General features: G+C 33.1%; 1 pseudogene; it reads left to right on the top strand.

Annotated features, from left to right (window-relative positions):
• The window catches only part of LOC124974063 (intraflagellar transport protein 88 homolog), a 100,540-nt pseudogene that overhangs the window by 8,466 nt on the left and 69,132 nt on the right, over positions 1-22,942 (top strand).

Below are 22,942 nucleotides of genomic sequence, written 5' to 3'. Positions count from 1 at the left end.
AAAATATGCCCTTTTCTGTCCTGGGACTTTCTCAGGTAGGAGTGGTAGCATGACCCTAGCATATGGAAAAAGAGAGGGAGGAAAAGGAAGGGAGGGAGGGGGCGAGAGAGGTAGAGAGAGAGAGAGAGAGAGAGAGAGAGAGATATGAATCTCTTCTTACATTTTTACTGCTGTAGCTACTAGGAAGAGAGGAAGGGTCATATCCTGTATGTGCCATCTTTTAAACAGGCATTATGATACTGACCTTTTGGATAATACTCAATAAAATGCCCTTAAAATTAACTAACATAACATCAGTACTCTTAGTAGGAAAGGAAGTAGCCTTGATATTTGGGGAAAGATTTGAGGACAGGAGTGCTTGAGTCCCAACCCTGATGTCAGCATCAAGGATAAGATGAATTATAGAGGATCCTGAATACCAGAGGAGCTTAAACTTTTTTTTTCCAATTCTCTTTTCATTTTGAATGTTAAATTTGCCTTTTCATTTTAGGAATTGGAGAATGATACAGGTTTTCAGCAAGCAGTAAGAACAAGTCATGGCAGAAGACCTCCTGTAAGTGAAATTTTAAAAAATGGTAAAAATCATATATTATACAATTTATCATCTTAACCATCTTGAAATGTAAAGATTAGTAGTGTTAAGTATATTCACATTCCTGTGAAACAGGTCTTCAGAATTTTTTCATCTTGTAAATATGAAACTCTGTGTCTATTAAACAACAATGCCCTATCTTCTCCCCTTTCCTAAATCCCCAATAACCACCATTTTGCTTTCTATTTCTCTGAATTTTAGTTCTCTGGGTACCTAACATAAGTGAAATCATGGAGTTTTATGTTTTGAGACTGACTTCTTTCACTTAAGATAATGTCCTCAAGTCTTATCCATGTTGTAGCATGTGACAGGATTTCCTCTTTTTAAAGGTTTCTACTGTATTTATGTACCATATTTTGTTTGTCCATTCATCTGTCAATGGAGAATTGTCTATTTTTGATATTGAATTTTAGGAGTTCTTTATATATTTTGGATATTAATTAATTAGATACACAATTTGCAAATAATTTTCTCATCCTGTAAGTTGCATTTTCATGCTATTGATTGTATGTATTCTTTGATGTGCAAAGGTTTTTAGTTTGATGTAGTTCCCCTTGTCTATTTTTGTTTTTGTTGCTTATGTGTTTGGTGTCATATTCTAGAAATCATTGCCACAATCAATTCCATGAAGCTTTTCTGCTGTATTTTCTTTTAGGAGTTTTATAGACTATAGAAGACCTTAGGTTTAGGCCTTCAACCTATTTTGAGTTACTTTTTTGTATATGGTGTAATGTAAGTGTCTAACTCTGTTCTTTTACATATGGATATCTGGTTTGCCCAGTACCATTTGTTGAAAAGATTGTCCTTTCCCTATTTAATAGTCTTGGCATCCTTGCTAAAGATCATTTGACCATATATGGAAGGGTTTATTTCTGCGGTTTCTTCTGTTTCCTTAATCTGTCTTTATGCCAGTACTGCACTGTTTTGATTACTATACTTTGTAATGTTTTGGAATCAGGCATTGTGAGTCTGATAACTTTGTTCCTCTTTTTCAGAATTGTTTTAACTTCTTAGGGACCCTTGATATTTCATATGAATTTGAGGATAAATTTTTCTATTTCAACAAAAACAATGTTAGGATTTTGATAGAGATTAGGTTGAATCTGTGGATCACTTTGGGTTATATGAACATCTTAACAACATGTAGTCTTCCAATTCATGAAATTTTGATGTCTTTTTCATTTATTTGCATCACCTTTAGTTTCCTTCACCATTATTTTGTAGATTTCAGTGTACCCAATAAGTAGATTTTTAATTTTTCTTATTTTTATTTGACATATTTTATTAGTCAGTTTTCCCCTTATTGAAATGAAATACCTGAAACAGGTCAACTTTGTAAAAGTCTGGGAGCTGAAAGAATTGAGCATGGTACAGGATCTGGTGAGGGCTCCATGGTACATTGCAGAGCATGGGTGGGAGGAAGTATCCCATCTTGAAAAGGAAGCTAGAGAAGAATTTAGGGATTAGGCTCAGACTTTTTAAACTACTTACTCTTGTGAGAACTCACTTTTGGAGACCAGTATTCCCCTTTGGCAGCAGAACTCCAATGACTTCTCACTGGGCCTCCTTAGAGGTTCCACATTGTCTCCTAGTACTGCCACTTTGGGAACCATGCCCCCAACACATGAAACTGTAGATGTTCAGAGACGGGGTTCACTGAGGTTGAGGACAAACGACGCCTACCTTACCTCGTGCGCTTACTCAGGCATCGGAGACCAGGCTCTGGAGGCACAGATCTAATTTTATTTAGGGTTGTATATATGTATAGGCACATTATCCAATCAGGTTAACATGCTTGTTAAAGTATAACAGAGTCAGCCTATAGGTGAACTATACGTCGAGGTAGTGTAAAAACCAAGCATGCCTAAGCAATTCTGCCCAGCAATAGGTCTGAGACCAAGGACTGCAGGGACCGGTAAGCTCCTGCACACAGCATGAGGCAAGGCAGCGTGGGTGAGCTCACATCACAGCTTTCTGGGATGCATGACAGAGCGAGGCCTCCCCTCAACTCAAACTCAGCCTCAACAGCTGCAAAGACCTTCATTCATTGGCGAGTCTTTACCATTACCTCAGTTTCTCTGTTCAGACTGTTTGGCTTACTTAGACCATGGTGTCAGTGACTACTGTCAGATAAGCTTGAGAAATATTCCCTACATGAAACCACATTCAAACCATAGCACATTTAATAGTTGTACACATAATTTTAAAGTATTTTAAATCAAAGAGTTTCTTTATGTTTTTGAAAATAAGTGTTGTATATGTAAAACCTCAGAATATGTTTTCCTAAAACATTATTTTGAAAATATTTGCCTTTCTACTTTTTAAAGTGATAGAAATATTATTCCTTCAAAATATTGGGTCTTAATATGTATATTGCTTCCTTCTTATATTAATGGTTTCCCATTGATTAATCTTCCACTGGTATATAAATTGCTATTTTTTTCATTATTACTATTAAGATTTTTATATATGTCATGTGAAGCATAGGTATGTGTTTTCCATGGTGCACAAAATCTGCCAAGCTTATTTTGTAGTCAAAAATAATCAAGGCTGGGACTAAGTAAAGTAGTGAAGCATTGGACGTTTTCTCTCTAATGATCTCTGCCTAACATTCTTTTTAAAAAAATGACTTTTCCCTCCCTGCATTATAGCAGCTATTTTCAACTGGGGACAGTTTTTGCCTACCCCCACCTCCAGGGGACATGTAACAATATTTGGAGATAATTTTGGTTGTTGTAGCCTGAGTGGGTGCTGTTAGTATATAGTGGGTAGCAGCCACAGATGCTATTAAACATCCTGTAATGCATAGGTCAGTTGCCCTAATAAAGAATTAACCACCCCAAAAGGTTAGTACTGCCAAGGTTGGGAAACCCTGATGCAGCAACTCCTCTGCTTTAAAATGAGGTGCCCTTCTGTTTTTTTCTTCCTTCACTTTTTTTTTTTTTTTCATTCTTCTGTCTTCCCTGGCACACATTCTAATTTAGTAAAAAATCAATGATTAGTATTAGACCATTTAACAAGAAAAGAATCTTGGTGAGTAGTTTGCCCCATCTCATTTAGTGTAAGTGAATTTAGCATAGTTCCCTGAAATGAGTTTGCCTAGCTGTATAGGTCAGGGTCCTCCATAAGACTTCCCTCATTTCTCAGAGCAGTTGCAAGCAAAGTCAAGGGTTCCCAGCATTGCCTTCAGGTGTAATAATTCTCTGGAATGACTCATAGAACTCAGTAAAATCTATTATACTTCAAGTTTATTGCAAGGGAAAGATACAGATTAAAATCTACCAAGGGAAGGAGGTGTATAGGACAGAATCTGAGAGTGGTCCACACGTAGAGCTTCTGATTATCCTCTCTCTGTGGAGCCAGGGGCAGTGATAACTCTTTTTGGCCACTGTTTCTGACAGTACTCACAAAATACTGTCCACTAGGGAAGTCTACCCAAGACTTCGATGTCCACAAATTTGATGGAACTTAATCACATACTGCTCCTGTAACTGCCCTTTGGGCTCCAGCCCCTCCAAGAGGTCCAGGCTGGTATCTCTGGAAAGTGAAAACTGATATGTCCCAGTGCTCCTACCATAGATCAATTGTTAGATCTTCCAGTGATCAAGGCCCCCAGGCAAACAAAGACATTCTTATCAAGCATATAGGGGCCTGGAGATTACCTCCCGGTAGCCAAGGGAAAAGACCAGACATCTCTCTGGATAAAGTCAATTCTTTACTACATATTCCACAGCTGGTATTTTAGTTTTAAGGTTACTTTTTTTTATGGAAAGAAAAACCATAGGCACTGGGTTCTACTAGGCTAGTGACTAGACTATGGACTTTTTGAAGAGACTCTGTTTTACTCATTATACTTTTCCTTATCTACCATAGGTGCTCCTTAAGTCTTTTTTTTTTTTTTTTTTTTTGTGGTGCTGGGGCTCGAACTCAGGGCCTTGTGCTTGCAAGGCAAGCACTCTACCAGCTGAGCTATCTCCCCAGCCCCCTTAAGTCTTTATTTAAAGTCATTAAATAAATTTACTAAGTCTAGTAAATCATGTGATTCATAGTAGGTAATAATTTTGCCAGAATGACTGCTTTAAGTTAGCTTTGGTGTTGTTGTGATCAGAATACCTGACAAGAAAAACTTACAGGAAGGTAAATTTGAGTGGGGAGATAGCTCAGCTGGTAGAGTGCTTGCCTTGCAAGCACAAGGTCCTGAGTTCGATCCCCAGTACCGCAAAAAAAAAAAAAAAAAAAAAAGGAAGGTAAATTTATTTGGGGCTCATGGTTTTAGAAATCTCAGTCCATAGGTGAATAACTCCATTGCTTTAGGCAAGGTGAGGCAGCAATCATGGAGGAAGAGCCCCGCAGAGGAAAGATTCTCAGCTTATGGCAGGATCAGAAAGCAGAGCGAGAGAAGCGGGCCACAGAAAAGATGCACCTTTCCAGGACATGTCCCCCACCCCTCAAATGACCTACCTCCTCCAGCCATGCCTCATCTGCCTATAATTACCACCAATCTGTTCAATCATTTTACCTCTATATTTCTGCAGAATACAGGAGCTTTTGGGGGCACCTTATATCAAAACCATTGACCCTTCAAAAATCTTAAAAAGTGACTTCAGAGATCATTATTTTACAGATGAGAAAACTTAAGCCTGGAAAAGCCAAGGTCTCATTTTTGTGTGAACTGGGTTATAGTTTGGCTTTCTTTCTTTCTTTTTAATGTTAATTATTTTTTGGTGTTTTTTAATTTGTTCTTTCTAGAGATACATGACAGTAGAATGTATTTTGACATGTTATACATACATTATTCTAATTAGGATCCCATTCTTGTGCTTCTACATGATGTGGAGTTTCACTGGTTGTGTTTCATATGTGAACTTAGGAAAGTTATGTCTGATTCATTCTACTGTCTTTTCTATTCCCATCCTCCCTCCCTTCCCTTCATTCCCCTTTGTCTAATCCAGTGAAGAACTTAGCTTTCTTGATCTTCCGTTGAATGATTTCATCACACCCTACATAGTATAAGTTTTAAATGAAAAGATCCTAGACTTAAGAGGAATAAAATTCTTGCTAGCTCATAAGCAGTTTATGATCATCTGAAAAAAAATAAAATAGACAAATAGATATTACAAGGCATAATGTAATAAGTTATAAAAAAGAATATAAATTGCTGTGGGACCATGAAAAGCGGTTATTTTCCAGTAGTTGGGACAATTAGAAGATGTTTCTTAAAAGATAAAATAAGAATTGAATATTAAAGGATCTGTGAAATTGAGGCTGACCTTGAGATATAGGAGGAAGGGCACTGCAGGTGAGGGGCAAAGTGACAAAGGGAAGAGGTGGTGTAGGAGCCTGTCAGTGAGGACAACAAAGAACAACAACAGCAAAACAGATGTAGTCATCAGGTGATCCTTAAAAAACAATAATGTCCTCTTTCCCTCAGTTTGTTCTCAAGGAAAAAGTTGTGGAAACCTGTATCCTTTTCTTCTAGCCTTTCTAAGACCTGGAGCCAACTTTTTTAAGCATTGAGTTGTAAGCCCTGCAGTATTAAAATACCTGCCCACAAGAAGGCAAAGACCCAATGATTAAAGTTCATATAACAACTTCATGTGTTCACACCTATAATTCAGACATCTGTTCTACTACAAAATTAATAGATATGTATTTTTTCCATATTTTTCCCTGTCTTGATATGTTAATTATTATTCAGTTCAAATTTTTTTTCACTTTATATGGCATTTTCTTCATTGACCCATTGGTTATTTGAAGTACATTTCTTAATTTCTAAAATGTTCTAATGTCTTTGTTTTAAATTGTTTTTTTAGCTTTATTCTAGGGAACATAATCTGTAACATAAACAATTCTTTGAAATTTATTAATATCCTCCAAAGTGCATTTTCAAGGAATGTATATTCTGCAGTTGATAAGTATAATATATAGTACAATGTATAATTAAGTCAAGTATGTTAAGAATTTTGTTCAGATGTTCTGTATTTTTAATTTTTTTTCTACTTATTCTGTTATTAATGGAAAGTACAAGCAAATCTTGCACTATTGTTGAAGATTTGTCTATATCTCTTTTTGTTTTTTTGCAGAAGATATTTAGAATTGTTACATCTATTTGTCAAATTGAGCCTTTTACTGTTGTGAAATATCTTTATTTCTAGTAATGCTTTTTGTCTATTTAGTCAGATGTTAATATATTGATATAGTTATATAAGCTGTCTTGTGTCTAGTATTTACATCACGTCTTTCCCATTTTTTACTTCCAACTTTTCTAAATCCATGTTTAAGACGTATCTCAATAGCAACATGTAATTGGGTTCTAGTTTTTTTTTAAAATCTGTCTTATTTTATTGAAACATCTTATTTACATTTAGTGAAAATACTGGCTGAGTTTAAATTTTATTGTTTATTTCTTTTTTTCCTGCTTCTTTGAAGTTTCTCTCTCTTTTTACCTTCATTATTGGTTTTTACTATTCCCTTTCCCTCTTCTGTTATCTTGCTAGTTTATATTCTTTAACCATTCTTTTGGTGTTTTCCTAAACATTAAAATACTCTTTAACTTATGAAAATCTTTTATAAACTAGTAGTTTTACTCCTCTCTAGATAATGCCAGAATTTTACACTATTTTCTACCATTTATTTAATAATTACCATTTATTGTTTTGTTGTTGTTGTTCTCTACAGACTTGTCAACCTTGTCTTTTAACTCATTGAACATATCAAGCATGGTTATGTTAAAGTCTATGTATTTCCATTACAGGTATCCCCATCTGGATTTCTTTTCATTTGTTTGTGTTTCTTCTTGTGGTTTTTTTTTTTTTTTTTTTTTATTGTTAGTTTTGCTTCCTGCATGTTTGGTTCTTTTTTTAAATATTTTTTTCAATACCTTTATTTTATTTATTTATCTGTATGTAACGCTGAGGCTAGAACCCAGTGCCTCACACATGCAAGGCAAGCGCTCCACCACTGAGCTTCAACCCCAGCCTCTGTTTTTTTTGTGATTGAATGCCAGATGTTGTAAATGAAAAATTATAGAGGTAATTTATTGCTCTATGTCTCTGCTGTCCAGTATGATAGACACTAGCCACATGTAACCATTTATTTGAAATGAAAAATTCAGACCCCTCTTACAGTAGTCACATTTCAAATACTCAGTAGTCTTGTGTGGCTAGTGGCTATTGCAGATACAGAGCTTTTTAATACTGCAGAAAGTTCTGTTAGATAGAACAGTACTCAGAAACTTAGAGATTAATTTACTTTTACTTATGACCCTAGCAGCACAAGAAATCTCTGGCCACCTTAGTCCAGTTAGATTTGAGATGATTCTAAATTGGACTTCAGCCCTTAAGAAGGCTGGTATACTTCTATTTACCTTTCTGCCTGAGGGTATAGTCTTTGGAGATGCAAGCTAGATCCTGGAGGATTACCAGGGCTGCCTCCTTGGCAGGCCCTCAACTCCAGTGTTTATCCCCTTAGACTGTGAGCCTTTCAAAAACTATGCTGAGCTTCTCATCCAGGCCTTTGGAATGAACAGATGCCTGTAGGAGAAAAATAGCCCAAATGCAGGTTCACCTCTCTAGTGTTCCCTTCTCTTCCTTATTTTGAGACCCTGTAATTCTTCAGTCTTGATGATTCTCTAGTACATTTAAACAATTAAAAAAAAATGTTTTTGTCCCTAGCCTTTTTAGCTATTTTTAGTGAGAAGGTTTTTTTTTTTTAAAGCAGTAGTGTACCATAGCAAGAAGTAGAATTCCTCCTTGAATTATATTTAAATATGTCAAACAAATAAACCTAACAACTAACCTGTTTAGCACACTTTCACATGGTCCTATTTGATTCACTACAATTTTGTCATCAATATACTTTATATACAAAGGTAAGCAAATTTAGATTTGAAGATTTTAAATAGTTAAGAGAGAATTGGGATTTAAACCCAGATTCTTAGACTTCAAAACCTGTGTCTGTTGTGTGGGCTAGTGGCTATCAGTACTAATGCAGTAAATGTTGAATACATGAAAGCATGAAAACAGATCCTCTTCTTTTTGATGGTGGTGCTGGGGATTGAATCCAGGGCCTTGTACTTGTGAAGCAAGCATTCTACCAACTGAGCTATATCCCCAGCCCACATCCTTCTTATTAGTACCTTAGGTCATTCTAAAGTCCCCTTTTTTAAAAAATGAATTTCAAAATGAGTCTCTTTCTCAATACTTCAAATAACTGAGCTCCCTAATATTAAGATAGAAATATTTAGAAGAAATTATTCTAAATATTACATAAATACTTCCTTATCGATGAGTCTGTATTTTCCATTTCTTTCCCAATTTCTATTTTATAGCTTAATCAGAATTCTGTTAACTGTGTTGTTTTTCCTCCCCAAGATAACTGCTAAAATACCAAGCACAGCAGTTACTAGACCTATAGCTACTGGATATGGGGTAGGTTTTTGTAAGCTGCAAATATTAAGATACTTTTTCTTATACTAAGTTCACTTTAGTCAGTTCTAAAGAATTTTGGCTATCTTTCACTTCATGAACCAGGTGTAGTTTCCATTTTGGATAGTTATGAGGACAGTTAAGAACATTTAAAAAGTCTAATTTGATTAATAGCTTTGAACATTTTAGTCATTTTGACTTTAAATATATCAAAATATTTTGCTGCCTTTCTATTTGTAAATCTTACGTTGGTTGCTTAAATTGTGTTCATTTTCTATCTAGTATAACCAAGTCTCATGTGTATTCCATTCATATAGTTTATGTGAAGTTAGATGTTATATAAATGTAATATTGTTGATAATTATTAAAAAAACTTACCAATTAATAAATGAAGAAATAAAATTTAAGAAAAGTGTTTCAGAGGCATATACTTTGGTCTTGCCTTAGAGATCTTTGGAGGAAAGATACTCTATAAAACTCTATAAAATCAATAAATCTTTATATCTTGTCCAAATTACCTATAAGTTGAATGCCTTAACTTATATAAAATAAGAGAGGAAGGGATAAAAAATGGAAGCACATGGTGAAATAGCATTTCCCAGTCCTTATGATAACATTTTCTAAGGGGTCAGAAAGATGGCTTCAGAACCCAGAGGCCCAGGGCACTTACCTTCATAATGACCCTTTATGTGAGCCTTTTACATAATGTAATTAACATTATGTCATATGGAACATACTTTCATTAATCATTCTGAACATTTATTCATAAATTTGGTTTTTAGTGTTGTTTCAGAGTAAGAGACAGCAAACTTTTTCTGTGAAGGGCCAGATATTTTAGGCTTTACAGGTTATGTGGTCTTTGTCATAGCTCTTCATCCACCTGTTTTGTAATGCAAAAGCAGCCATAGACAGTGTGTAAATGGATGGAGTTTGACTGTGTTCCAATTAAACTTTATAAAGGCGGTGTGTTGTAGTTTGCTGACTTCTGATTTTAGAGTATCACAGTTTGATCTAATACCTTCAGGTGATAAATGGAAAAAATTTATGTGTAAGTTTACTCCCCAATAGAATGAAGAAAAAAATTTTAAAGAAAACATCTATAACTTGGTTTTTAAAAATAAAGGTAGCTGTATTTAGGAACCTTTTTAACCATCTTTTCTATTTATTAGTCCAAGACATCCCTGACGTCATCAATGGGAAGACCAATGACAGGGGCTATTCAGGTATCTCTGCTATATGGTTGTTGATTTTTTTTTTGCCATTTTCATGACTTGGAATTTATACCAAAGATTCCCCCTCTCTCTATTATATATTTAAAAATGCTAAGCTATTACTTATATAGTGAGCTGATTCTTAAAATTGAGGATTAAAGTTTGTGTTCAAAGATTGTTCTAAATCTTTGGATTCATGTATTGAGGTCTCAAGTGAAAACCTATTGGAGAGTAGATATAGAAATGTTGGTAGTTTGTATATATGATGTGTATGCTGAGACCTGTTTTTCCTGTGTTACCATTTTCAATAATTTGTGTCATGTGCTATATATAAGAGATCAACCAAAAGTAGAGAGTAGCTAAATAATAAGTTAATTATTTTTTTTTCTTTTCAAACAGAGAAACTGAGTTAGACCAAGGAATAGAAACTTTATAGGTGAAAGAGAAAACAGGATTGATACATGAAGGGACAGAAGTAATGAATAAGCATATAGTAATTACAATCAGTATTAAAATTGGGGCTGTATTAAGATATGTGTCATGTATAGAATTGTAAATAGGAGGTAGATCTTGTTGGAGAATACTTTTTAAATAATTCCTATTCTTTGAAGGATGGAGTTACTAGACCCATGACAGCAGTGAGAGCAGCAGGTTTTACCAAAGCATCTTTGAGAGGTTTGTTATATAATCTCTATAATAATTTTTTTCAGATACTTTAATTTTTTACTGTTTTTGTGTATGTTAATGTCATTTTTATTTTAAATAAAATCTGAACTGCCATTGATTATAATTGATCCTTATTTGAGGTATCATTAAGAGAGGAAGGGTCCATGCACAGTGTCGCATGCCTATAATCCCAGCAGCTCAGGAGGCTGAGGCAGGAAGATCTTGAATTCAAAGCTAGCCTCTGCAACTTAGCAAGGTCTTGGCAACTTAGCAAGATCTTGTCTCTAAATAAAAAATAAAAGGGTTGGAATATGGCTCAGTGGTTAAGCACCCCTGGGTTAATCCCTGGTATTAAAACAACAAAAAAAAGAAAGAAAAAAAGAGGAAGGGGGTATTGAAATTGTTTTATAGCTCAGTTGGAGTGGTAGTTAAAACCCTTTATGATTTATCACAATGTATTGATAAAATATGTGCATTTTAAAATATGTGCATTTTATTTTATATAAGTTAGAACTTGGTTTAAAAAATGAAAGATGAAAATAGTATTTAATTACAGAAGCTACATAACGATTAAGACATAAAATTATGACAGGTTAATGTTTATTACACCATTAAGGAAAATTAGAAAGCCATTATCAGATTATAACTCACATGATCAATAATTTAGAGTTCATACTAGATAGAGGTAGAGGTCACTGTGGGGGACAAAGTATATGCTAAGAGAGTATCTTTTATATGTTAACACACAAGTTTATTTACATAGTTTCATGTATGTTAAAAATCTTACCAATTTTCTGACATAAAATATTTATGTAGACTTAATAAATGTTATTTCCATTTAACAAACAGGGAATCTAAATTATTTAATAAGTAGGTAAATGAAATAAGCGATAAAATTTCATATTTTCTTCAGTTTTTCTGGGTTGCAAACTAAGTATGAACTCTTGAATTGTGTCTCAGGCTCTGCATTCGACCCACTTGGCCAATCAAGGGGCCCTGCTCCTCCTTTGGAAACCAAAAACGAAGATAGGTATGCAAGTCCTTATGTTGTCATTTTGTTATTGTTGCTGCATGTTTTTGATTTTTATTTTTCAGATGTGTAATTTAAAAAGTTTGTCCCAGCAGGACAGTAATCAAAACACCATCCCTAATTCTTGGAACTAGCAAATAAATCAAATCTAAGAATAGCCATGTGTGTTCTATGCAATTTTGTTGCAATATTATTTAACTTGATGATGTCTAAGTTTTATGGGTATCAGTAGTGATTCTCTCAAAGACCAAATGTGATTATAAATGTCATGATTATTATAAAAGGACATTTAAAAGAATAAATGAAGAGAACACATATCAAGTTAATCATATTATTGAGCAATTTAATTTGTGTGTGTGTCTGTGTCTATGTTTGGTGCTGGGGATTGAACTGAGGACCTTGCACTTGCCTACCACTGAGCTGCATCCTCAGTTGGAACAATATAATTTTTTATAGAATTAACTTAGTTTTGTGCTGTTGTCTAGACAGTAGCTAAAAAAATGACAGTATACTGTATATTCAGCTATATACTTAGTACTTGATGTGTGCAGGTACTGTTCCAAGTGCGTTACACATAAATATGGAATTATTACTGTCACCAGTTAATAGAGGGGGAACAGAAATACAGAGCTCTTGACTTGCTAAGGCTAATAAAGAATATGACTCAGATTCAAACCCAGTTGTTTGGTTCCAGAGCTCATCTATTAACCAACTACACTGTTTTGCTTCTATATAATATATGGCTTAAAATGGTAATTCTTAAAGCCCATGTTTGGGGCTATTGTATAAGTTACTTAAGTTCCCTTTTTTGGCTAACAAGGAACTTCTATACACATTTGTTTTATTTTGTACACTCATTAATGATAGCATGTTTACTAATAAAAGTATATTCTTTTATTTAAGTATGTCATTTAGGATCTTTTCAGCTATAGACAACAGAAAACCAACTTAAAAGAACACATATAGTGAGAATTGTGGAGACAGGGCATTTCAGGGGAAGGTAAATTTAACTGCTCAATAACATTACCCCTGGTTCAGCTTCTTTTTGATTCTCTTGGCTTTTCCTAAGAGCCTGCCCATCATTATGCTGCCAGAAGAGTAGTAAGAGTTCAAAATTCTCTGTGTAATTGATAAAGTTCAGTGGCAGAAAGTTCCTAGCCCTAGTTCCTTTTTCTTTTTAACCCAATAGTTTGTTTTACTGTTATGTAGATTCTTTAGTCAAGTGGAACATTGTGATATCTGTGAGATAATGATGTAATTCAATACATGACAGTGTTAAAATATTAACATCTAGTTCCTTTTAAAAACAATGAAAATTTTTGCAGGAGCTCTCTATCCAAAGCAGATGTGCAATGCATCATATGCCCATGGTTAAGCTGAATGCTAGAATAAGGAATGAGATACTTTAGACTGACTTAGGTTCCCTGTGCCAGGAAGAAGGGTGGGTGGCAGGTTCTTTTTAAGTAGATATCCAACCATATCTGCATATAGTTTTCATTTTCTCCGTATTTGTTAGGAACAGAATGGTTACTTTGAATGTCTTTCATAAAGTTCTCTTAGAGTTTTTACATTAACATTTTTGGTTTAGTAATAATCTATAAGTAACATTTAAAGACATTTATTAGATGTTTCAGACAACTAGAAAATAGCATTTAAATTTCATTGTAGCTTTTATAAAAGTTTAATCTATTGTGTTCTTGCTCAGTTAGAATTTTAAAGATCTTAGAAAAACTAATAGAATTTACAGTCTTAGGCCCAGATTTCCCTAAAGAATATGATTCCATAGACATTAGAATAGCAAAATACATTTACTCCTGTATTCTTTTAAAGACTTCATTTGTAGAGAGTTAAGACAACCACCATCCATTTGAATGTATCTTTAGTGAAATTTTATTAAAGGCAGAAGAAAGTAGTAGTAAAACATCAGTGTTATTTTGAAATGTGACTGATTTGGGGATAATTTGCTCTTTTTAAAAATATTGGTTGGTTGATAGTGGTGCTGGGGATTTAACCCAGGATTTTATACTTCCTAGTGTGCTCTACTGCTGAGCTGGACCCATAGCCCTGGAATAATTTGCTCTTAACAAAGCCAGGATTTTAAAACTTATTTACCTTATTAGAATTTTTCTCTATAGCATCTTTCTAATAAGTAATTTTTTGGGGGGGATGTTCAGTTTTCCTAGCCATAAGGTAAAGTTTTCATTTACCACAGTATCAAAAAAAAAAAAAATCTACTTCTCCTTTGTGGTAGTAATATAGTAGCAACAGTGGTGGAGTGCCCTAGTTGGGTCTGAATCCTGGCTCCATGTCTTACTAGCTTGAGCAAAATACTTAAATTTCACATAGTTTCCTTTTTAGTAACAGAAATAATGATAGTACTTGTGTCAAGTGCAAATATGAGGAGTAAACAAAATTTTTATAGTAAAGTATTTTGCTCTTAATATACTTGTGCTAAATAAACATTAGCTATTTTTACTATAATTATGAATAATTAATTGTATAATATATTTATCAAAACCAGCAATACCTTTGTTCTTTAATGCCATTTATACATTTGTCTTATCTGTCACCTGTTCTTAAAGAGCATGTTATGGACAGTATTAAAAGTAAATGCAGTTTTAGTATAAATTATTATTAGTTGAATGATTTAAATTACACCTGCTTTTTTCTTCAACAGTCCAGAAGAGAAGATTAGACAATTAAAGAAGAAAGTAAATGAGTTGGTAGAAGAAAGCTGTATTGCTAACAGTTGTGGAGACTTAAAATTGGTAAGTTCATAAAGTAATAGGAATTGAAATTTATGAAGTGTGTAGAGATTATGTCTGCTCTGCTCTTTAAAATTCTGCTTTTTAAAATTCAATTTTTTAATATGCTTTGTTCTCATTACTTTGTCCTACCATATAAATATAATTTCTGTGACTCAGTTATCAGGTTAATGCATACAATTAGAGAGAAATGTTCAATATAAAAACCTACTTTTATTGCTTATAGAACTGGTGCTATTTTTATTTAGTTCTAAAAAAAGCAAAGTCTCTTACTGAATTTTTCTGTGGAAATCAATGAAATGTTCTTGACATTCTGAGTAGTACAGGAGCCAACCTAAGCATCTCTTGTAATATTGGGCAGCAGTTATCCTTTCACTTGTATTTTGAGTATCCCAGAAGAATGTTAAATAAGAAACAAAATCATATTTAAATTCCTACTTCACAAAATTGAATTAAAATACCTAAAAACTAAGAAATTGGGAGGAAAGAAAAGGTAAGTAGGTAGGCATGGTCAAACTCAAAAGGTGATGGAAGGCATATGGCAGAGAATCTTGACATGGTGCAAATATACTCTACATACTCATGTTCATACTCTCTCCTCCTTTCTCAGAAAACCTCACAGACAATTCTGTGATGGTGAGCTCCAGTTTAAACAAATATTCTGTGTTCTTTTTTTTTTTTTTTTTTTTCAAGGAAATTTATGTAAGAGTACAGAGGGAAGTTTGTCTTGGAAAATGAATTCAGCCAAACTTCATGTTATAGTTTCCTAATGAATAAAAGTTGATGAATGCTCAGAATTGATTTTAAAAAATGTAAATATGATTTCAGGCCTTAGAAAAGGCAAAAGATGCAGGAAGAAAAGAGAGAGTCCTGGTGAGACAACGGGAATAAGTTACAACTCCAGAAAATATCAATTTGGATTTAACTTACTCAGTAAGTACTGAAATATTTGCCAAAAAAATTATTTTAGCCAAGATTTGTGAATTCCAAAGCCTTTTTTCTTTAGTAAATTTTTAAAACTTTGTTCACTGATACATAAAAACATTATACATGTTAATGGGGTACCTTGTGATATTTTGATACATGTATACCTTGTGTAGTGTTTAATCAGATTAAGCACATCTGTCTCAAACATCATTTCTTTATGGTAAAACACTCAAACTTCTTTCTTCTAGCTTTTTAAAACATACAGTACATTATCATTACCTATAACCGTCTTACTGTTTAGTAACATGTCAGAATTTCTTACTTCTACCTAAAACTTTGTACCTGTTGATTAACCTCTCTCTGGCCTTCTGTCCCCACTAAAGTCTTTTTTTTTTTCTTTTTGCCTTATCTCTTTTTTAAAAATAAATTTATACAGATTTTTTAAACTTTATTTTATTTATTTATTTTTATGTGGTGCTAAGGATCGAATGCAGTGCCTCACATGTGCTAGGCAAACGCTCTACCACTGAGCCACACCCCAGCCCTTGCCTTATCTCTTATTTTTAAAATCTGATTATTTTTTAGATACCCAGAATCAAATAGATAATAATCTCTAATTCATGAGACACTCATCTTTTCTTGTGCAAAGATCTCTTATTATTCAATTAATTATTTTTTAATGGTTTAGTAATTGCAAACTCACCATCCAATGGCTGTACGGCTTGAAGATTGTTAATATTCATGCTCAGTTAGGATGGTTATCTTAATGAGATTCTAAGGTAGACATTTGGGTCAGTGATTTTCAAGGATTTCAAATAAATAAGATAATGTTTTGTGAGGGTAGTGAAAATATATTTAATTTCTAACAAAACTTCTTTATTCTGAGAAGAATTCCTTGTATAAAAGGGTATATTGTCAGTGGGAAAAGTCTTCATATACTAAACAAATTAAAAAAGGGGAATTTGAAATTTTAAAATATTAGATATTTACTACTTTGTTTTTAAAAATTCCATGAAATACTATAGGCAGTAATTTATTGTGATGATATTTTTACCTGTAGGAACATGAAGTATTATATCTTGATGACTTAAATTATAGTTTTGTACATAGAGCCATTACTGTGCAAATTCTTCTCTGGTATACTTTAGGGTTTAAGATATTTCCATGGTATGTTTAGTTTATATTTACCGAGAGAATTAATCCATTATCTTGTTTATTTCCTTTATCACCAGCAGCATTAACAATATACATTTATTCTTTGTAGGTTTTTCAGCTATTAATGAATGGCAAATACTAAATTAAAATAGAATACATAGAAAATTAAGTGAAATTTAGAGGACAGCTGTTCATCTCTTAATGTTGTGGCTTATTTGGAATGCAAGATATTTCTTTTATGGACTTAATTTCCAAATTGGTTGATTATCTTGATATAAGCAGGTTTGTTATATGATTTAAATCTCTAGATAGATCAGAAGTGAACAGGACCTAACATAATCATTGTATCTTGTTTTGCAATCTTTTCTTCCTTAGGTTCTTTTCAACGTGGCCTGTCAATATTCAGCTAATGAAATGTATGCTGAGGCACTAAACACATATCAAGTTATACTGAAAAACAAGATGTTTAGCAATGTGGGTAGGTATATATAATCAGTTCTCCCAATAGTCACAACTCTTTTGTAGTATTAATTTACATCTCCCCACTTTATGCTTCCTTATAATGAAATGATCTATGCTCTAAGCAAATTTGTATTTATGATGGAGTATCCTTCTTAGAGATACTGTATATGACAATCCATACAAATACAAATGAAGAAATATGGTTGGTATGAAGTATGCTACATAAATTAGGTAAACACAAAATGTGTTCTGATACCACAAGTACAATGAGCCATGGCATCCCCACCCACGTGCTTTACCATCTGTAAATATGTCCCAAGAGACTAGAGTTTATATTTAGCATTTATATTATACAAATTTTTAGTTGCAATATTAAAGTTTATCTGAATATCATTTCCTTTTAACATCATATTACAATGTGTGTGGCATTTTTAAGTCTAATTTAAATTGTCTTATAGTCTCATTTTTGTTTTTAGCAGAATATACTTTCAGTTTTATAATGTAAGTCAGTTGTTTTCCAACCCTACTTTCAGGTGTCTACTATCTTAAGTTTCATTGACTCACAGAAGAAAGACTAGTGTGTGAATACATCAAACAGTATAACTGTTTTTAAGTTAGAATTTTAGGTAATGTCTAAAACTTTATAACTTAAGAACATCAGAAATTGAATTAAGATCATCTAAAATATCATAGAAAATGGAAAATGAGAATATACTTTCTTTTCTTTTTAATTAGGGAGACTGAAAGTGAATATGGGAAATATTTACTTAAAGCAAAGAAATTATTCCAAAGCCATTAAATTCTACTGAATGGCCTTAGATCAAATCCCAAGTGTCCATAAAGAAATGAGGTAAGTGTACACACAGATAACTATAAAATTTAAGTGTTGTTTTTCAGAAACAAGGTAGATACATGTTCTGATCTTTGGTCAATGGGTTAAATATTTTGAAGTGTTTGTACTTGAGAGGTATTAGATTTGTGTTATCTGTGTAGTATTTTGCTCTATTCCCTTGTAACTACTTGTATATATTTGTACAGTGACAAGTTAAAGGTTAAAGGCATAATATGTGATGAAGTGAAATAAAACTAAGCTAATTGACCATTATAGAGATTAACCCTGCAAACCATTAGTACGATGATACAAATTAGTATCAACAAATAATCAGAATAGCATTCCTATGAATGTATCAGATTAGAAAACAAGTCTGGAAATTAAGAACTCCCTCACATTATTTCTATAGTTTGAGAAACAGTGAAATAATTAAAGGATGAGATTATTTCTGATTCTTCGAAGAGGAGGGGGGAAGTTGAAATACTTTATATTCCCACAGTATTTTCTTTCTTTCTTTCTTTTTTTTTTTTTTTTTTTTTTGCGGTGCTGGGGATTGAACCCAGGGCCTTGTGCTTATGAGGCAAGCATGCTACCAACTGAGCTATATCCCCAGCTCCCCCACAGTATTTTCTATTATATTCAGAGACACATGTTTACTAGTTATAATTTCCCCGAGACACGGGACATTTCCTCTGTGATAGTTAATTTATTTGTAAATGCCACTTTTCATGATCATTTGGTTTTGAATTTCACGTGGCATTTAATTATCATCAACAAATATCTAGCTTATAGGACACAATGCCCTCGAGGTACTTTTAATCCAGGAGAGACCAAAATTTGAGAATTTTAGAAAAAGATAATAGGTAGCATTATGTACTTAATAATCAATAGTTGAGACAATGGGTACTATATTATTTCAGCCTGAGGGAATAATAATAGAGAATAATAATGGTCAAAAAAGCACATACCTGTAATCCCAGCAACTTGGGAGTCTGAGGTGGAGGATTGTGAGTTCAGAAACAGCCTCAGCAATTTAACAAGACCCAAAGCAACTTAGTGAGACCCTGTCTCTAAATAAAATATAAAAAAGGGCTGGGAATATGGCTTAGTGGTTGTATGCCTCTGGATTTAATCTATGGTACCAATTAAAAAAAAAAAGATGACTTTATGAAGGAGATACACTTTAAATAGGTTACTTAAGTGACAAAAGGGACAACATTCCAGATAAAGGGAATACTATGAGATGAGTCTAGGAAATAAGTGTTTGTGATCTGATCAACTAATTTTGAATAAATTAGTTGAAACAGTAGGTTCATGTCAGAGTAGTTGGAAGTAAGGTCAAATCACATCCTTTAGAATGACTCTACTCAAAATTATAGAAAATAGCAAGTACTGATGAAGCTGGTGGGAAATCCGAAACCTTATGTATTACATGTGTAAAATGGTACTTTGGAAAATACTTGGGCAGTTTCTTAAAAGTTAAACATACATTTACCATATGACCAGCAATTCCATTGTCAGGTATACATCCAAGAGATATGAAAGATCATGTTATAACGAAGATTTGTACACAACTGTTCATAATAGCATTAGTCATAATAGCCAAAAAATGTAAATAACTGAAACCTCTATCAAGTTGACAGTGTTAAGTAAATGGTATATGTTCATATTATAGAATACTATTTGACAATACAAAAGGAGTGAAGTACTGATACTTGCTGCAATATGGAGGAACCACAGAAGGATTGTGCTAAGTGAATGAAGGCCAACACAGAATATTACATATCATGTGATTCCACTTATAGACAATGTTTAGAAAAACAAAGTAGATTAATGGTTGCCTAGGATTGGCAGTGAGAATAGAGATTGACTGTTAATAGGCACAGATTTTCTTTTAGGGTAGTAGAAATGACTACCCTAAATATGTGGTTATGGTTCCATAACAATGTAAATACAGAAGTAAACATTGCATCACATCCTTAACATAAGCAAATTTTTTTACTACAATAAATACTACAATAAATCTTTAATAAAACCAAAAAAGAAAGAAAATTGGAAAGAAAAAAAGGAATGGCTTGAATGCCATACTAAGGAATTTAAACTTTTAGTGCTAATCTATGTTTATTTTTATTTAGGTTAAAATAATGCAGAACATTGGAGTTACATTTATTAAAACTGGTCAATATTCAGATGCTATTAATTCATTTGAGCATATAATGAGCATGGCACCAAATCTGAAAGCAGGCTTCAACCTGATTCTTAGTTATTTTGCTATTGGAGATCGAGAAAAAATGAAGAAGGCATTCCAGAAATTGATTGCTGTTCCATTAGAAATTGATGAAGATGATAAATATATTTCACCAAGTGTGAGTATGAAAAAGACAGTTATATAGCCATCTCATACTCTGTGTTTTCCTGTTTTTAGAAATGAGAAAATTAGAATTGATGACTTTTTGAATTTTTTTACAGACCTATATTAATGTGTTTTATCATTGATATATTTAATTTGTTATTTAAATTAGATCAAGGATGAAACAATTGAAATAGGGCTAGAGATTCTGGTTAAAATACACCGCACAGTTTTAGTCAAAACTAAGAGAATCGTATTAAAAAAATAATGTCACTCATTAAAAGTAATATCTTGACTGTGGAACCCAAAATCTTTTGATGTTTTAAAAATCATTGTTGAGGGCTTGCAAGTATAAGGCCCTGGGTTCAATCCCCAGCACCAAAAAAAAAAAAAAAAAATCCTTGTTAAGCAGAGTATGTTGGCACACGCCTATAATCCCTGTAGCTCAGGGAAGCTGAGGCAGGAGGATCATAAGTTCAAAGCTAACCTCAGAAACTTAGCAAGGCCCTAAGTAATTTAGCAAGATGCTGTCTCAAACTAAAAAAATTAAAAAGTGGCACAGGATGGCACAGTGGTTAAGCACCCTGGGGTTCAATTGCTGTTCAAAAAAAAAAAAAATCATTGTTAAGCAGAGGAACCTAAAAAATCTATACTAACTCTGTCAACAATTAAAAAAAGTAATTCTTTATTCAAGAGTAAAGCATAATACAGTCCTCTTCAAAAGTCTTATTTTTAAAGGTGTAGGGAAATATTATATACTGTTAAGTGAAAAAATACAGATACACACCTACAAATGAACAGAAACTGAAAGAATATACTCTAAAATATATTCTGGGCAGTGGAATTTTTTTTTTAACACTTTGAAAACATTTTCCATATTTTTTATATATAAATTTTATGTAAGTTAAAATGTTAAATTGCCTATATTTATGGATTAAAATGGCATAATATCTTTAATTTAATAGAGAATGTAGACACAAACCATATGCCTGTTCCCACCACTGTATTCTTCAGTTTCCTTCCTTGTGCCTCAGTTCCTCTATGTATAAAATGGAACTAATTATAATAACCTACCTTATAGTTACAAGGATTAAATTTGCAAAATGCTTAAAATCATACTTGGAACATAGTAAGTGCTGGATAAATGTTAATTATGTATTATTTTCATATTGAAAAAAATAATCTATGTCGTGGAAAAGTTACATTAAAAAGAATTTTTTTTTTGCAGTGCTAGGGATTAAACCCAGGGCCTTACACATGCTAGGTGAGTGAGTGCTCTGTTATTGAGCTATATCCTGAGCCCTGGTCTGTATTGTTAATTGCAAGTAGTGATATGAATTATACTAAGGAGTTGATAATCATGAAAGCATATATATTTAAGTTTTAAATTTATGACATCACATATTTATACTAACAACCACAGCTTCTGTGTGTTCCTATTCTTCTAGCCTGACCCTTATAGCAGCAACTTAAAATGTACATAAGCTCATTGGAGAATGTGATAGGTAATCAGAAGTAAGAAAAGGAAAAAAGAAAGTTCTGCATTACATAAGGGAAAATATTTTTGAAAGATTAATTTATACTCCATTTTTTACAGTTAGTTGGGATTTTGATTAGAAATTCAAGTTTTTAGCATTTACTTCTGAATTTTTTTGTTTTAATTTTTTCAGGATGATCCCCATACTAACCTAGTGATTGAAGCTATAAAAAATGATCCACTCAGGCAAATGGAATGTGAAAGGTAATATTTTGGGTACTTGATAGTGCAGTTTTAATGTCTCTAAAATGACTGAATGTGTATTCTTATTGTTTCTTACAAAATTTGTTATATTCAATATATTTCTTTTTCTTTTCTTTTCTTTTTTTTTTTTTTTTTTTTGGTGGTAGTGCTGGGGATTGAACCAGGGCCTATGTGCTTGCAGGGCAAACACTCTACCCACTGAGCTATATCCCCAGCCCTATATTCAATATATTTCTTAAATAGTGCTGATGTTTTACCATTTCAGTACTTTTCGGATTCCCTTTTCTCCTTCAAAATAATCTCAGTTCTCAGTCTCATTCCAATATTCTTACTTAGTTATTTCTACTCTTTCTCCGTAACTGTCTTTCCCTCTGCATTTGGTACAATATTGAAATTTGGTTCATTATCACAATTACTTAAAAAATTATATCCTTACGTATTTTTGTTCTGCCTCCCAATTAGGTACCAAGACTGAGAGGAAAACGTCTATATTTGCTTCATTCTTTCCTTCTTCTAATATGGTACTACAATCTCTTTGTACTTTATTCACCAAATATATGGGGTTTTCCCACATTGAGAACAAATGATCTGACTTGCTGGACACCAACTGAGTGTCCAGCAATTCAGTTCTGACACTAACTACCCAGAGTTTATGCGAGCCCCACAGTGCCACAAGATTGCCTCTGTACCCCTGACTACAGATACCAGTTGCAAGCTCAGGGCTTCCTGTACTTCTGATCAACTGGATATAAATTAGAGGCTCCCTCCACTCCTCCTTGAGTTCA

This window comes from Sciurus carolinensis, unplaced genomic scaffold, assembly GCF_902686445.1.
Source record: "Sciurus carolinensis unplaced genomic scaffold, mSciCar1.2, whole genome shotgun sequence".
In the NCBI taxonomy this organism is placed as follows: Eukaryota; Metazoa; Chordata; class Mammalia; order Rodentia; family Sciuridae; genus Sciurus; species Sciurus carolinensis.
This window is presented reverse-complemented; position numbering and strand designations above follow the sequence as displayed.